Here is a 14140-nt window from a genome sequence, read left to right as displayed (position 1 = left end):
TAGAAATTTTCTTTGGATTCTGGTGAATTCATATTGAAATAGAAAATAGCCAACATCTTTTTTAAAAATACATCATTCCATTGGTGTTGTTTACTCTAGTATAAAAGGGTAAATGATATCCTACATAATCATTTGTTTAGCAAACTACAGTTAGTATATAAAATTGAAAGTGATGAAATAATTTACGCAGCCATAGAAAGAAGACTTCAGTATAGAGTTTACTGACACAAAATGCATTGCTATGGTCACAAAAGCTATCCCCCCATGTATAATTTGAGAAGACAAAAAGTGAAAGTAAAACATGGTTCTCAATTGAACAATAAATTTGAATGTGGTATGGGATCATGTATTAGCATACAAAATAATCTCATGATAGCAGAATTTAGGAATTCCCACAGATTCAAACTAAAATTAAGTAACATCAGGTTGTGTTCTTATAGTTCATGTAAAACTGCAAGTATTTAGTGTTTGTAATCTGATGCATTTGTTAGTGTTACCTACAACCACACCTCCTCATTACCAAAAAACTCACAATAAATCATGTTCTTCTCACATTCTCATTGTATCCATGTGTTTACGTGTGCCTACATTGCACGTAGCTCTCATAAAATGACAAAATTGCTATTGATCCCAGCAGTCTTCTCAGTAAAGTTTTATGTACTTTTGATTGGTTTTAAAACAGTATTTGAATTCTCATGATTTTTGCGTTCATGTTCATGGTAAATAACTTTTAAAATAACCTAATTCCTTATTTGTTGAGGTTATGGTTTGTGACTCAGAAGGATGGTAAGGTAAATCAATGAAGACAATAGCAATGGTAAAGGGATTACACACTTATAAAAGACTTTCACAGTCAGTGCTGTATTGGTCATGAAACTGTATAATTACAGCATAATCAATGTCAAATCAAGAAACTTCTCTCTCTCTCTGATTTCAATCTTGCTGCATTCCCATTTATCCTTTGGGTAGGAGAGCTTCAGTCATCTTGTCTACCTTATAGTTCACAAGAGAAAATGAAGGGCAGAAACAGCACAACCTAGCTGAAGCAATCACTTTCAAAGAATTTTTGTAACTTATTTTTATTTGGTATGTGGGGAAGGAAAATCAAATATCAGGCTTTTTAGAGCAAAAGTTGTTACAGAAATAAAAAGCAAATGTACTTTTACAATATACTATAAAATGCAGAAAGTTAGTTTATTTTGATGGCATAAGAGTTTTCTGCCAATGAGTCATGCTGCATGAAGTGAAAAAATGAGTTAAGAAACAGACTGACTTGTTTTGTTTGAATTGAAATAATGACAAATTACAGTTGAATAAAAATGTAATAGTGTTAGAGAAGTAATACTTTTCTTACTTTTGTTTTTATTAGCTAACCCACCTTAGATGATGACACTTTTATTTTTATTGGGAAAACATGTTTAAACACTTAGCATTTTAAAATATCAGTTTGTATATACTTAATGTATTATATAGTTAATGCATAAATAGTGTATAACATTACATAATTATTTCCATTATTGTGAATATGATTCAAATTTACTTTTTTGTTTTTTTAAAACTATATATTTAATTAATGTTCTATCAGCATTTGTACCTGCATGCCAGAAGAGGGCAACATATCTCAGTATAGATGATTCTGAGCCACCATGTGGTTTCTGGGAATTGAACTCAGGACCTCTGAAAGAACAGAGAGTGTTCTTATCTGCTGAATCACCTCTCTAGCTCCAAACTTTAGTTTTTATTATAGAGAAGAAAGAGTACTCTTTTGGAATTAAGTGAGCAGGGACCCCTGTAATTCCACATAACAGCAGAAAATTACCTTATTTTACCTGCGTGATATATATTTCACATTGGTGAGAGCAAAACATCTGATTTCATAGATCTAGATAAGACTAAAGAATAAGCTTGTTAAACTCCTCTTTGCACACAGAATAATAACTGTACATCATGATTTTTTTTCTTTGTCTTCACTATTTCACTTCTCTTTGCTTGCTTCCCTTCTTTGCATTTTTAGGTAGGAAAATTAAATTAATGCTTTTTATTTGAAAAGGATTCTTCCCTCATATAATATATTCTGACCACTGTTTTCCTTCCCTCCCCTTCTCCCACATCCAGCATACCTCCCTTCTTCCCCATAACTACTTCCTTCCTCTGTATCCATTTCAGAAAAGAACAGGCCTCTAAGATAGGACTGCCAAACAAGATACAAAAAAGACAAGGCCAACAGACCTCACAGTGAGGATGGACAAGGAACCCAATAGGGGAAAAAGAGTCTCAAGAGCAGGTGAGAGAGTCAAAGCTACACCTGTTCTTAATGTTAGGAGTCTCACAAAAATATAGAACTAACAGCCATGACATCTCAGCAGTGGACCTGGAGCGGACACATGCACACACAATTCTTGCTGTTTATGTCTTGGAGACATTCCTGGCCATCAAGGGAGTGGGTTCCATCTCATGGATTGGGCTGCAAGTTATACCAAACATTAGCTCACCACTCAAGCAAGTTTGGGGCCATCACTCCCCCTTTACATCTTGCACGCAGTACAGATTTTAGGTGGAGGAGTTTTTATTCTGGATTTGTGTCCAGGTTTCTTTTCTGAGAGCCTGTACAGTACTGTCTCACCCCAAAGAGACTAGAACATAGGGGTGAAATCTTTCAGCCTGCACCTGGTCCACCTCTCCACTTTCAGTGCACTGTGTATAAGCTTTGCTCCAGAGTGTGCCCCTGCTGTTGTTTTTCAGAGAGCAACACTCTCTCCTAACATCAGCCTGGGCTTTGAGGCATCCACATATCCAGTTGTGTGAGAAAATAAAATGTTTGCTGGATTTGTTTTCCCTCAAACCAGCAATGGAGGAGTGTTCCTCTTCCCCAACACCTTTGTCAGTGTGACTGAGCTGTCACTTGTCCTGTTAAACTTCACCATTCTGACATGTGTAAAATTAAACCTCAAAGTAGTTTCCATTTGCATTTCCTTAAAAGCTAAGGATGGTGAACCTGAATAGTGTCTCTCAGCCATCTGAGATTCTCCTGTTGAGAATTCTATTTTGAGATCTGTTCTGTGTTTTTTTTTATTTTTTAATATTAGTTACAGTTTATTAAATTTTTATCCCAGCTGTAGCCCACTCCCTCACTCCCTTCCAATCCCACCCTCTTTCCCTCATTTTCCCCATGCCCCTTTCCAAGGCCACTGATAAGGGAGGTCTTCCTCACCTTAGCTTATCAGGTATCTTCAGGACTGGCTGCAATGTTCACCTTTGTGGTCTAGGAAGGCTGCTCCTCCCTGGGGTGGGGGGTAGATCAAAGAGACAACCATTGAGTTCATGTCATAAACAGTCCCTGTTCCCATTACTATAGAACACACTTGGCTACTAAGCTACCATGGGTTCCATCCGAGCAGGGGTTCTAGGTTATATCCATGCATGGTCCTTGATTGGAGATACAGTCTCATAAAAGACCCCTGTGCCCAGATATATTTGGTCCTTGTAGAGCTCCTGTCCTCTCCAGATGATACTAATTCTCTCTTCTTTCATATGATTCCTTGCCCTCAGAGGATCAGACCCACAGTGCAAGTGATGCTCAGCACAGAACTCACTGCCTGGGGAGATGTTTTTCTAATAAAATAAAATAAAATAAAATAAAATAAAATAAAATAAAATAAAAATTTCTTAGGCATAAGAGTAAAAGCTCTGATCTAAGAAGGTCTGTGAGCATGGCAACAATGTCTGATTTAATGCACACACAGACACATACAGATAATAATAGTCAGAGGTCTCCTCATCCACCTACCCAAAAATCTTAAAAAAAATTAGTTAGATAAGAAACCCTCCTTTAAACATATCCTTAAAAGTCTAAGGTCTTGCCAGCCATGCTTGCACAAGCCTTTAATCCAGGCACCTGAAAGGCAGACACAGGCTGTGCTCTGTGAGTTCAGTGTTGGCCTCGTTGACAAAGAGTCCAGCACAAACGGGCCTACATGATGAAACCCGGTCTTAAAAAAAATAAAATAAAATAAAACAGAAAATCTAAGATGGATTTAGTGGCACAGGGCTTGAATCCCAGCCTTCTGGCAGGAAGAAGCAGGCCAGTCTCAGCGAGTCCAAGGTCAGCCTGGTCTACAGATCTAGTTCAAGACAACCAGGGCTAAAAGAAGAGGCCCTGTCTCAAGATACCAAATCGTGTGTGTGTGTGTGTGTGTGTGTGTATACATAAATATATATGTATTAGCTGTATACATACACAGAAAAATTTATTCTGTCAGGTCATTTCATGCAGAGAGCCTTCACTAGTGCAGGTTTCTGTGTTCTTCATCTTCCTATTGAGGAAGAAGTTTTACCTGATGATAGTACTCCAAAGTGTCATGTTTTCCCTGCTTTTTTTTCTCCTGGGTCTCTTCCAGGAGAAAAGTGGCTCCAGTTTACCTGAAGTCACAGAACAAAAAACTCTTTGCATTTTCTTAAATCTCTCTTTAATTCTTAAAATTCTTGGCCTTCTTCCACCTGTTGGACAGAGTGTTCACTCTGCTACAGGTTGAATAATGTTTGTGCAGCTATGCAAGCTGATTCGAGGAGGAAGAGGGTAATTGTATCCTGAGTGCTGAAAGACACAGGGTAGGCTATGGGAGAACAGGCACAAATGATGATGAAATGCAAACATGTGCAGATCTGAAGAAAGTTTGGTCCTAAAAGAGAAGCCTGGACCAGGAATCACTAAGCCTTGTCCTTTCAGTACACTGTAATCCTAAGGGAGGTGCTCATGTCACTTAAGACTCATTGGCCAATCAGATGCTTTCATTCCTGCAGTCAGAGGGAGAGGCGGGTTCTTCCTGGCGCCTTGCTGCAAGTTCGCTCTTTAGCTGAGCAGGGTTGAATGGTTGGTCTGCTCTGGTATAAGCGCTGCTGCTGTGTACTGTGAGGGGATTTCAGCCAAGTTCCGAAGTTGCAACATGGTGTGTGTCCACTGCCCCCAGCCTGGTGGAGCAGGAGGCTGAACAGCAGTAGAAGCTGTTTAGGGTCCTTCCTGAGGCTGGGTGGGAGCTGGCAACCAGAAACAGCCACCAGAGAGGCCCCCTTTCCTAGCCCTGAACATAGCCGGGCATCTGAATATCTTGAGTATATTGACTTTTGGTCCCGAACAGAGAGAACTCACTTCTGGAACAGGAGGTTAGAATGAATGCTTTATTTTCTGAGCTCAGGGAAGTGGCCAGTTCAGATCTGAATGGTGCCCCAGGGTATGCTTTATTGTATATTTAAAGGTTTAAATTCACAAGGTGAGGGCCCCTTGGAGAGAGTCGGGGTCATCCAATCAAATGTGGGTTAAGCAAGGGAGTTTATGTTGGAGGCTATGCTGATCCAGTACACCTGGGCTCAACACTTTTAAATGTTTTCTAAGACATTCGGCCTGGAACCTAAGGTCTCTAATTTTTATCACTTGACATTTGTTCCAGAGCTCAAGGTGATAAGGCAACAGAGAAGTGTGTCCTCTGACTGTTAGTAAGTGAGGGCTTACTTATACAATTTAAGGCACCTGGTTAAAGTAACAGCAAGTTTAACCAGTTAACTGATAATTAGGAAAATGTTTCAATGTGTTCAGTGGAAAATGGCGCTGCAACATTGGGACTTTAAAGTTAGATTTATCTTGCTAGTAAAATGGAAGAGCTCTTTGAGGAAGGTTGGGCTCCGGAGGCCACCTCTTACACACTATGTGTATGCATGTTTAGTGGAAGTTGTAGGTAACATATGTATTGAGTAGCACTTCAGTGTAAAGCTGTGATGTAAATTCATAGAACAGTTGATGTACAGAAATTTTCAGTGCTTAGGTGACAGGACATCACACCAAGTAGAATAGCTAAGGGCTGTTTTAAAACAGATAAGTAGCATGCCAACCCAGCCTGTTAGACATTGGGATGCTAGGAAACCCATTTTCTCAAGAGGATAGTCAACAAATTTGTCTCCAGCCATAACCAAGGAGAAAGCCCCTGATTCATACCAACCATTGGCCCATCTCCATGTCAAAAAAGAGACATCTAACAAGCTGCTTAGTGGGCCATTACAGAATCAGAGCCAACATTAAAGCCTGATGTGCCATAAAGTTGCAGTTTTCTTCTTAAGAAAAGCATAGTTCAGCCACACGGGCAAGACATCTGATGAAAACAGTTGAACAGAGAAAACACTGTTGTGTTGAGGGCTGCCCTGACCAAACAAAACCTTCCTTGAGGTCCTCATGATGGAGAATAATCTAACTTCTCACACTCCTCAAATATGCTTTGCAGAGCCAGTATATCCTGTGGCCTAGGCCTTGGGAGATTTCCCCAAGATTCTGAGTTATTTAAAATAAAGCACTGTTCCTTTTCTAAAACCAGAAATAGGGTGAGCAGCAGGGTAAGGACATTTGAGGAGTGCTTGCTTCTCATTTTGAGAACCCACCTCTTTCAAACACATGGAGATACCCTCATCAGTTCCAAAGTCACTGTGGTGTTGGTAAATAATGTTATTGAGATCTTGTGTTTCCCTCATGCAGTATTGTTTTTTTAGACTCCTCATGATTTTATCCCATTGTATGAGAATTTCTGATCAATTCATAGACGTTTCCTGTTTCCTTCCATTTCTTTCAAGGAAGTAGTGTACAAGATGCTATTCTTCTCAAGAAGCTTAGTTAGGATAAGATGTAGCTTGTGCAAGACCTTCCCACCCTAGCTTTTTGCTGTTGTTGTATTTTTTAATTTTATTTTTATTAATTTTTATTTTATTAGTTTATTCACTTTCCATCCCAGCTGCATCCCCTTCCCGTTTCCTCTCCTAATCCCAAATTCCCTTTCTCCTTCTCTCCCATGCCCCTCCCCCATTCCAATAACAGGGTAGGTCCTTCCCACTTCCATCTAATCCTAGTCCATCAGGTTTCATCAGGACCAGCTTCTCTGTCTTCCTCTGTGGACTGACAAGGCTGTTCCCCCCTCAGGTGGAGGTGATCAAAGAGCCAGTCATTGAGTTCATGTCAGAGACAGTCCCTGTTCCCTCTACCAGGGAACCCCCTTGGACACTGAACTGCCATGGGGCACTTCTATGCAGGAGTTCCAAGTTATCTCCATGCATGATCCTTCCTTGGAGTATCAGTCTCAGAAATGACCCCTGTGCCCAGAGTTCTTGGTTCTGTTGCTCTTGTGGGGCTTTTTTTCCTTCCAGGTCCCTCTATCTCCCCCTTCCTCCCCCAAATTCCCTGCACTCTGCAAAAAGGTGGGCTATGAGTCTCAGCATATTTTTTTGATATCCTGCTGAGTAAAGTCTTTCAGAAGCCCTCTGTGATAGGCTCCTGTCCTGTTTTCTGTTTTCTCCCTCTTCCGATGTCTGTCTTGTTTGCCTTTCTCAATGAAGATTGAGTATCGTACCAGGGTCCTCCCTCTTGATCAGCTTCCTTAGGTGTACAGATTTTAGTATGATTATCCTATATTATATGTCTAATATCCACTTATAAGTGAGTATATACCATGTGCCTCTTTCTGCTTCTGGGATACCTCACTCAGGATGATCATTTCTAGATCCCACCTTTTGCTTGCAGATTTCATGCTTTCTTTGCTGAGTAGTATTCCATTGTGTAAATGTACCATAATTTCTGTATCCATTTCTCCGATGAGGGACATCTGGGTTGTTTCCAGCTTCTGACTATTACAAATATAGCTTCTATGAACATGGTTGAGCAAATGTCCTTGTTGTATACTTGAGTAACTTTTGGATATATGCCTAGGAGTGGTATAGCTGGATCTTGAGTTAGCACTATTCCTAAGTGTCTGAGAAAGGACCAGATTGATTTCCAAGGTGGTTGCACAAGTTTACTTTTCCACCAGCAATGGAGAAGGGTTCCGCTTCACATAATCTCCAGCATGTGTTGTCACTTGAGTTTTTGATGTTAGCCATTCTTATGGGTGTAAGGTGAAATCTCAGGGTCGTGTTGGTTTGCATTTCCATGAGACTAAAGATGTTGGGCCTTTCTTTACGTGTTTCTTTGTGATTTGATGTTCCTTTATTGAGAATTCTGTTTAGCTCTGTATCCCATTTTTTAAATTGGATTACTTGATTTGTTGCTTCTTAATTTCTTTATATATTCTAGATATCAGCCCTCTGTCAGATATAGAGTTGGTGAAGATCCTTTCCCAACCTGTAGATCGTCTGTAAACTGTTTTGTTCTGATGACAGTGTCCTTTGTTTTACAGAAGCCTTTCAGTTTCATGAGGTCCCATTTATTGATTGTTGATTTTAGAGCCTGTGCTGTTGGTGTTCTGTTCAGGAAGTTGTCTCCTGTGCCAATGTGTTCTAGGCTCTTCCCCACTTTTTCTTCTAACAGGTTTAGTGTGTCCGTTTTTATATTGAGGTCTTTGATCCATATGTATTTTAGTTTTGTGCAGGGTGATAAGTATTTGTCTGTTTGCATTTTTGTACGTGTACACATCCAGTTAGTCCAACACCATTTGATAAGATGTCTTTTTTTTTTCATTGTATGGTTTTGGCACTTTTTCTACCTTCTACTTTTCTTAACATTTGAAACCACTGAGTCCTCTCTCTTCTACCTTGACACTGAATAATGACCTGCTGTATTATGGAAGTGGAGTACTTAAATCATTCAAGGAATATCTTTGCTGTGTAAATCTCCCATTTGTTTCAGTGGCTAGACTTGAAATCTCTGGTCCATATTAAAATTGTTTAATGTATAAACTGAAGCCTAAAATTAAGAGACTTAAGAAAGACTGTGTGTATGGAATACAAAATCAGTTTTAGGATGACTTCACTTATAGCATTAAGTAGAGCTAGATACGTGCTACTATTAAAGAGATTATTTTTTAGTTAACCATTTAATTATGTATGGTGTACTTTCACTGTGGGGGTGGATATTAATTCTAGAACAGCTGCATCTTCAGCCTTTTGGAAAAATATTTCTAAGGCAAGCTTTATTGGTACAGGTCTCTTAGATCCCAGTCTATTGCTTCCCAGCAGCATGACTTTGCTTTCCTCTTGGTTAAAATTCCCAAAATTTTAAGGTAAAGCCTGTACCACAGCTGAGTTCTAAAAATTACTCATTTGAGTCATGTAATGAGCTGCCTATTTATGTGTGCGAAGTGGGAAGACAACTTGAAAAAAATGAAGGTCAAATTTCTGGGACTTAAGGAACTCAATTCCAGGGTTAAAAGGAGTTTCTGAGCTGCAGTGGTGTCACAGATGCACATTGTGTTATATAGTTAACTAGGGCAGATTTCACAGCTTGTGACATAATAGACGTGGCAGGAAACAGTTATAAAATTATTATTTAACATTGTTTTGTTTAGGGGCATCAGTGGGACTGGATTTGCCTGCAGTCACTAGGGGGCCATGCAGGGCTACAGTGCCATAGTCTGTCATTTTGGTGACCTCCATTTAGAGAGACAGGTCATGGGGACTCTGTTTGAAAATAAGGTCAGTAGTACCTAGAGCATAATTTGAACAGTGTAGGAGTTACTTTGAGTTATTTTTGTGGGAGTTGTGATGTTTGTGTTTATTTAATTTCTATATGTATATAATCATAGGAAACATTGGTCTACCTTTTTTTCTTGGTTGAGTTTCCTTAGGTGTCTTGATGAAAACTTGAGTATATTGTTGGGCTTATGTTTTGGAATTTTTGCTATATTCCTTCACACATATTGTATACAATCGTCATTACTTTTGCTGAACAGTAAGTACAGAAGTCATATTTTTCTGTCCGTAATATATCTTCATAATCCTGCGTTTCATAATACTGTGGGTTTTTTACATGATAAATTCAGTTCACAGCATGCCAGCCTAAAATTGCTGGTTGCCACCATTCAAAGAACATGCATGGAATGGACCTAGGCACTTACACATGTCTAGTTGATGGTCAGCTTTGTCTTCATGTTGGTCACCTAGAATCTGAAATGGGGGCTGTCTGTGACATGGACACAGTTGACTGCTTATGAATCATTTTGCCCTAGCTTGGAAGCCTTCTCTGGCCTCAGTGGAAGAAGATGCACTTAGTCTGTATGCAACTTGATGTGCTGAGATTTGTTATGGGGAGTCTCCCCTTTCCTGAGAAGAAGGGGAGGAGGAGTGAAGGATGATGGTGGGGATGATAACAGCAGGAGAGGAGGTACAGAGCTTTGAGCAGGCTATAAGGTGAAAAAGTAAGTAAACTAATGAGAAAATGGCTGGTTTCTATGTAAACGAGAGATTGCATTGACTGATGATTTCTATAGAAGGTTCTTCAATTGAGGATGGCAGTATCCCTAATTAAGTGGCCCTGGGCTGCATAAAAAAAGCTAGCTGAGCCTGAGACAATGAAGAAATGAGAGCAAGACAGGAAACAATATTTGCCCTGATTTTTTTCCTTAGTTTTCTTGAAATTTGAGTTTCTATCCTAGGTTTTCAAAATGATGGGCCAAAAAAGTAAACCCATTCATGACCTGAGATGTTGGTGGTTAGGGGATTCAATCACAGCAGCACAGTAGCAGGTTAGAAGAAAAAAAAGTATGCTAAAAGTGACTTTGCTCCTGGACATTAACATTAAAATGTTTAATAAAATGTATGTATGTATGTATATATGTATTGTTTGAAGTTACATACTTCTTTATGTCACATCGTGCTGAAGTTCTGCCTTGTAAGAGAATTTCCTACAGATTCTATATAATGACACAATAATTAAATTAATTTCAAAAAAGCATGTTATAGATGTATAATATTACTGTGTTCTTAGACTATGACAGATATATGAAGATTTGATGACAGTTTTGGAGGTTTATTTGGACGAATTCTAATTTGATGGGCAAGGTCATGTTGCCAGTTTTCCCTCTGGATATTTCAGAGAATGTATTAATATTATTCTTTTTCATTTTTATTTATTATGTTTATTTCATGTCCCACCTACAGCCCCCTCCGTTATCACCTTTCAATTCCATTGTCTCTCTCTCTGAGTGTATTAAATTTTTTAGAGAGATTAGTTTGTTTTTTGACTTTACATCCAAAGAGTGATCCTTCCTTCCTCTACTCTCAGTCCACCCTCACCCTTTTCCTCCCCTCTCACAAAAATAGAGCCTTAGTCTTCCTGTATCACCCCATTGCAGCACATCAAGTCACATCAGGACTGAGCATATTCTCATCTACTAAGGCCATTCAAGGCACACTTGACAGGGGGAGATTTTCTAAAAGCGGGCAGTAGAGTTCCTTTTAGAAACAGTCCCCTCAACTTACCACTCAACCCACATGGACCCAACCACCCTTAGTACAGATAAGTTCAAGAAGCCTAGGTCTAGAACATGCATGCTCCTTAGCTGATGTCTCATTTTCTTAACCCCCCCCCCAGGTCTGGGTTACTTTTCTCTGTTGGTCTTCTTGTGGCTTTCTATCCCTTTCGGGTTCTTCCATGTTTCCCCCAGTACTTCCATAAGACGCCCAGAGATCCTCCCCATGCTTAGTTGCAAGTTCCAGCATCTCTCTCCATTGGCTATTGGGTGGAGCCTCTGAGGTAACAGGCATAATTAGGCTCTTTTCTACAAGCTCAGCAATGCAACATTTACAGTTTCATTGGCTGGCTCTCTAGTGTAGTGTGGGTCTCAGGTTGGCCCAATTATTGGTTGGACATTCCCTCAATCTTTGTTCCATCATTATCCCTAAACTTATTGCAGTCAGGGTAATTTTTGGATAGTGGGTTTTGTTGTCCAGTTGTTGTTCCCTCTCTCCACTAGTCCTGACTGGCTAAGAGGTGGTCACTTCATACTTAATTTTCCATGTCTCTCTTCTCCTGTCCCTCCATTAGGATTCTCAGCTAGAGTCACGCCCAGTCACACCCAGGTCCTCTCATGAAACTTCCCTGTCAAATGACTCCAAGGAGAAGCCCCCTCAGTTACCCTTCTTGTTCTCATGCCTCTCACGTCCTACTACAATTCTCCCCACATCTGCTACCCACATTTGTTTCCCTCCCCATTCTAACTTCTGCACAGTTCCCACTATTCATCTACTTCTGCTGTCTGTTCTCTTTTTTTTTTTTTATTCTGAGTGATATTCTGCCAACCTCCCATGGACCCTTCTTACTTAGCTTCTTTGGGTGTGTGGATTGTAGAATGTGTATGCTGTACTATAGGTCTAATATCTGCTTATAAGCAATGTGTTTCTTTCTGTGTCTGGGTTACCTCTCTCAGGATGATCTTTTCTAGTTTGATCCATTTGCCTGCAATTTCCATGATTTATTTTTAATAACTGAGGTGTATTCCATTGTGTAAATGTATTAGTAGTTCTTTATCCATTCTTCACTTTCTGGATGTTATGAATAAAACAGCTATGAACATAGTAGAACAAATGTCCTTGTTCTATAATGAAACATCTTTGGGATATATTCCCTGGGGTGGTATAGATGGGTATTGAGGTAGAAATATGCCCAATTTTCTGAGAATGCACTAGTTTGATTACCAGAGAAGTAGTACAAGTTTGCACTCCCATCAGACCTGGAGGAAAGTTCCCTTTTCTCTACATCCTCACCAGAATGTGTTGTCACTTGAGTTTTTTTATCTTAGCAACTTTATTGGTGTACGATGGAATCTTAGAGTCATTTTGATTTCCATTTGTCTAATGGCTAAGGACTTTGATCTTTTCTTTAAGTGTTTCTCAGCCATTTCACTTTTCTCTCTTATGACTTCTCAGTTTAGCTCTGAACCCCATTTTTAAATTGGTTTTTTTGATTTGTTGGTGTTTAATTTCTTAAGTTCTTTGTATATTTTGGATATTACTTTTCTGTCTGATGTAGGGTTGGTGTAGATATTTTCCCAATCTGTTGACTGCTGTTTTGTTCTATTGATAGTGTCCTTTGACTTACAGAAGCTTTTCAGTTTGAGATGCCATTTATTGTTGATCTCAGAGCCTGTGCTGATGTTGTTCTCCTGTGTTAATTAGTTCCAGAATTTTCTCCACCTTGTCTTCTATATGATTTAGAGTCTCTGGGTTTATGTGACGGTCTTTGATTCCCTTGGACTTCAGTTTCTGCAGGGTCATACAAAGGGTCTATTTTCATTTTTCTATGTGCAGACATCTACCACAATTTGTTTAAGATGCTGTCTTTTTTCCATTGTATAATTTTGGCTTCTTTGTTGAAAGTAAAGTTCCAATAGGGGTGTGGGTTTATTTCTGTGTCATTATTCCAATTTTATAGGATTGTACTGTTATCAAGGGTATTTTATTTTTCCACTTAAATTTAATGTTTGCTCTTTCAAGGTCTGTAAAGAACTGTGTTGGAATGTTGTTGGGAAATGGATTGAATCTATAGACTCCATTTTTAAGAATGCTGCTTTAGAGAAAGGGAATAAAGGGAGCATTTGGGAGGGGAGAAGGAGGACGGATGCAAAGTGAATAAACTGTAATTAATAAAATATTTAAAAAAGAATGCTGTTTTTCTATGTTAATCCTATATATCCATGAGTTTGGGAGATCTTTCCATCTTTTGATATTTTCTTCAGTTTCTTTCTTTAAAGACTTCAAATTCTAGTCATAGAGGTCTTTCACTTCATCTTGTTTGTGGCTACTGTTCAGGGTGTTGTTTTCCAAATTTTATTCTCAGCCCATTTTTTATTTGTATACAGAAGGAATAATGAAAATTTTAGTTGTGCTCCCAGCCACTTTTGTGTATTTCAAATACACAAGTGTATTTCAACTGTAGGAATTCCCTGGTAGGATTTCTTGGGTCACCTAGGTATACTAAGAAATCATCTACGAATAGTGATACTTTGAATTCTTCCTTTCCAATTTGTATCTCCTTTATAACCTTCAGTTGTCTTATTGTTTTGGCTAGGACTTAAGGAGTATATTGAAGAGATATGGAGATATGTACCTCATATGAGTGGAATTTCTTTAAGTTTCTCTCCAAATAATTTGATGTTGGCCCTCAGTTCGCTTTTTACTACCTTTATTATGTTAAGTGTGTGCCTGAATCCTTGTATGCTTGATTTCTCCAAGTCTTTTAACATGAAGGGTTGTTGAATTTTGTCAAAGCCTTTTTTTTTTCATCTAATGAGATGATCATGTGATCTTGGTCTTTCAGTCAGTTTATATGGTGGATTACGGATGGATTTTCATATACTGAACTATCCCTGTATTTCTGAGATTAAGCCAATTTTTTCAT

This window comes from Meriones unguiculatus (genome assembly GCF_030254825.1).
Source record: "Meriones unguiculatus strain TT.TT164.6M chromosome 13 unlocalized genomic scaffold, Bangor_MerUng_6.1 Chr13_unordered_Scaffold_44, whole genome shotgun sequence".
NCBI classification, from domain to species: domain Eukaryota; kingdom Metazoa; phylum Chordata; class Mammalia; order Rodentia; family Muridae; genus Meriones; species Meriones unguiculatus.
This window is presented reverse-complemented; position numbering follows the sequence as displayed.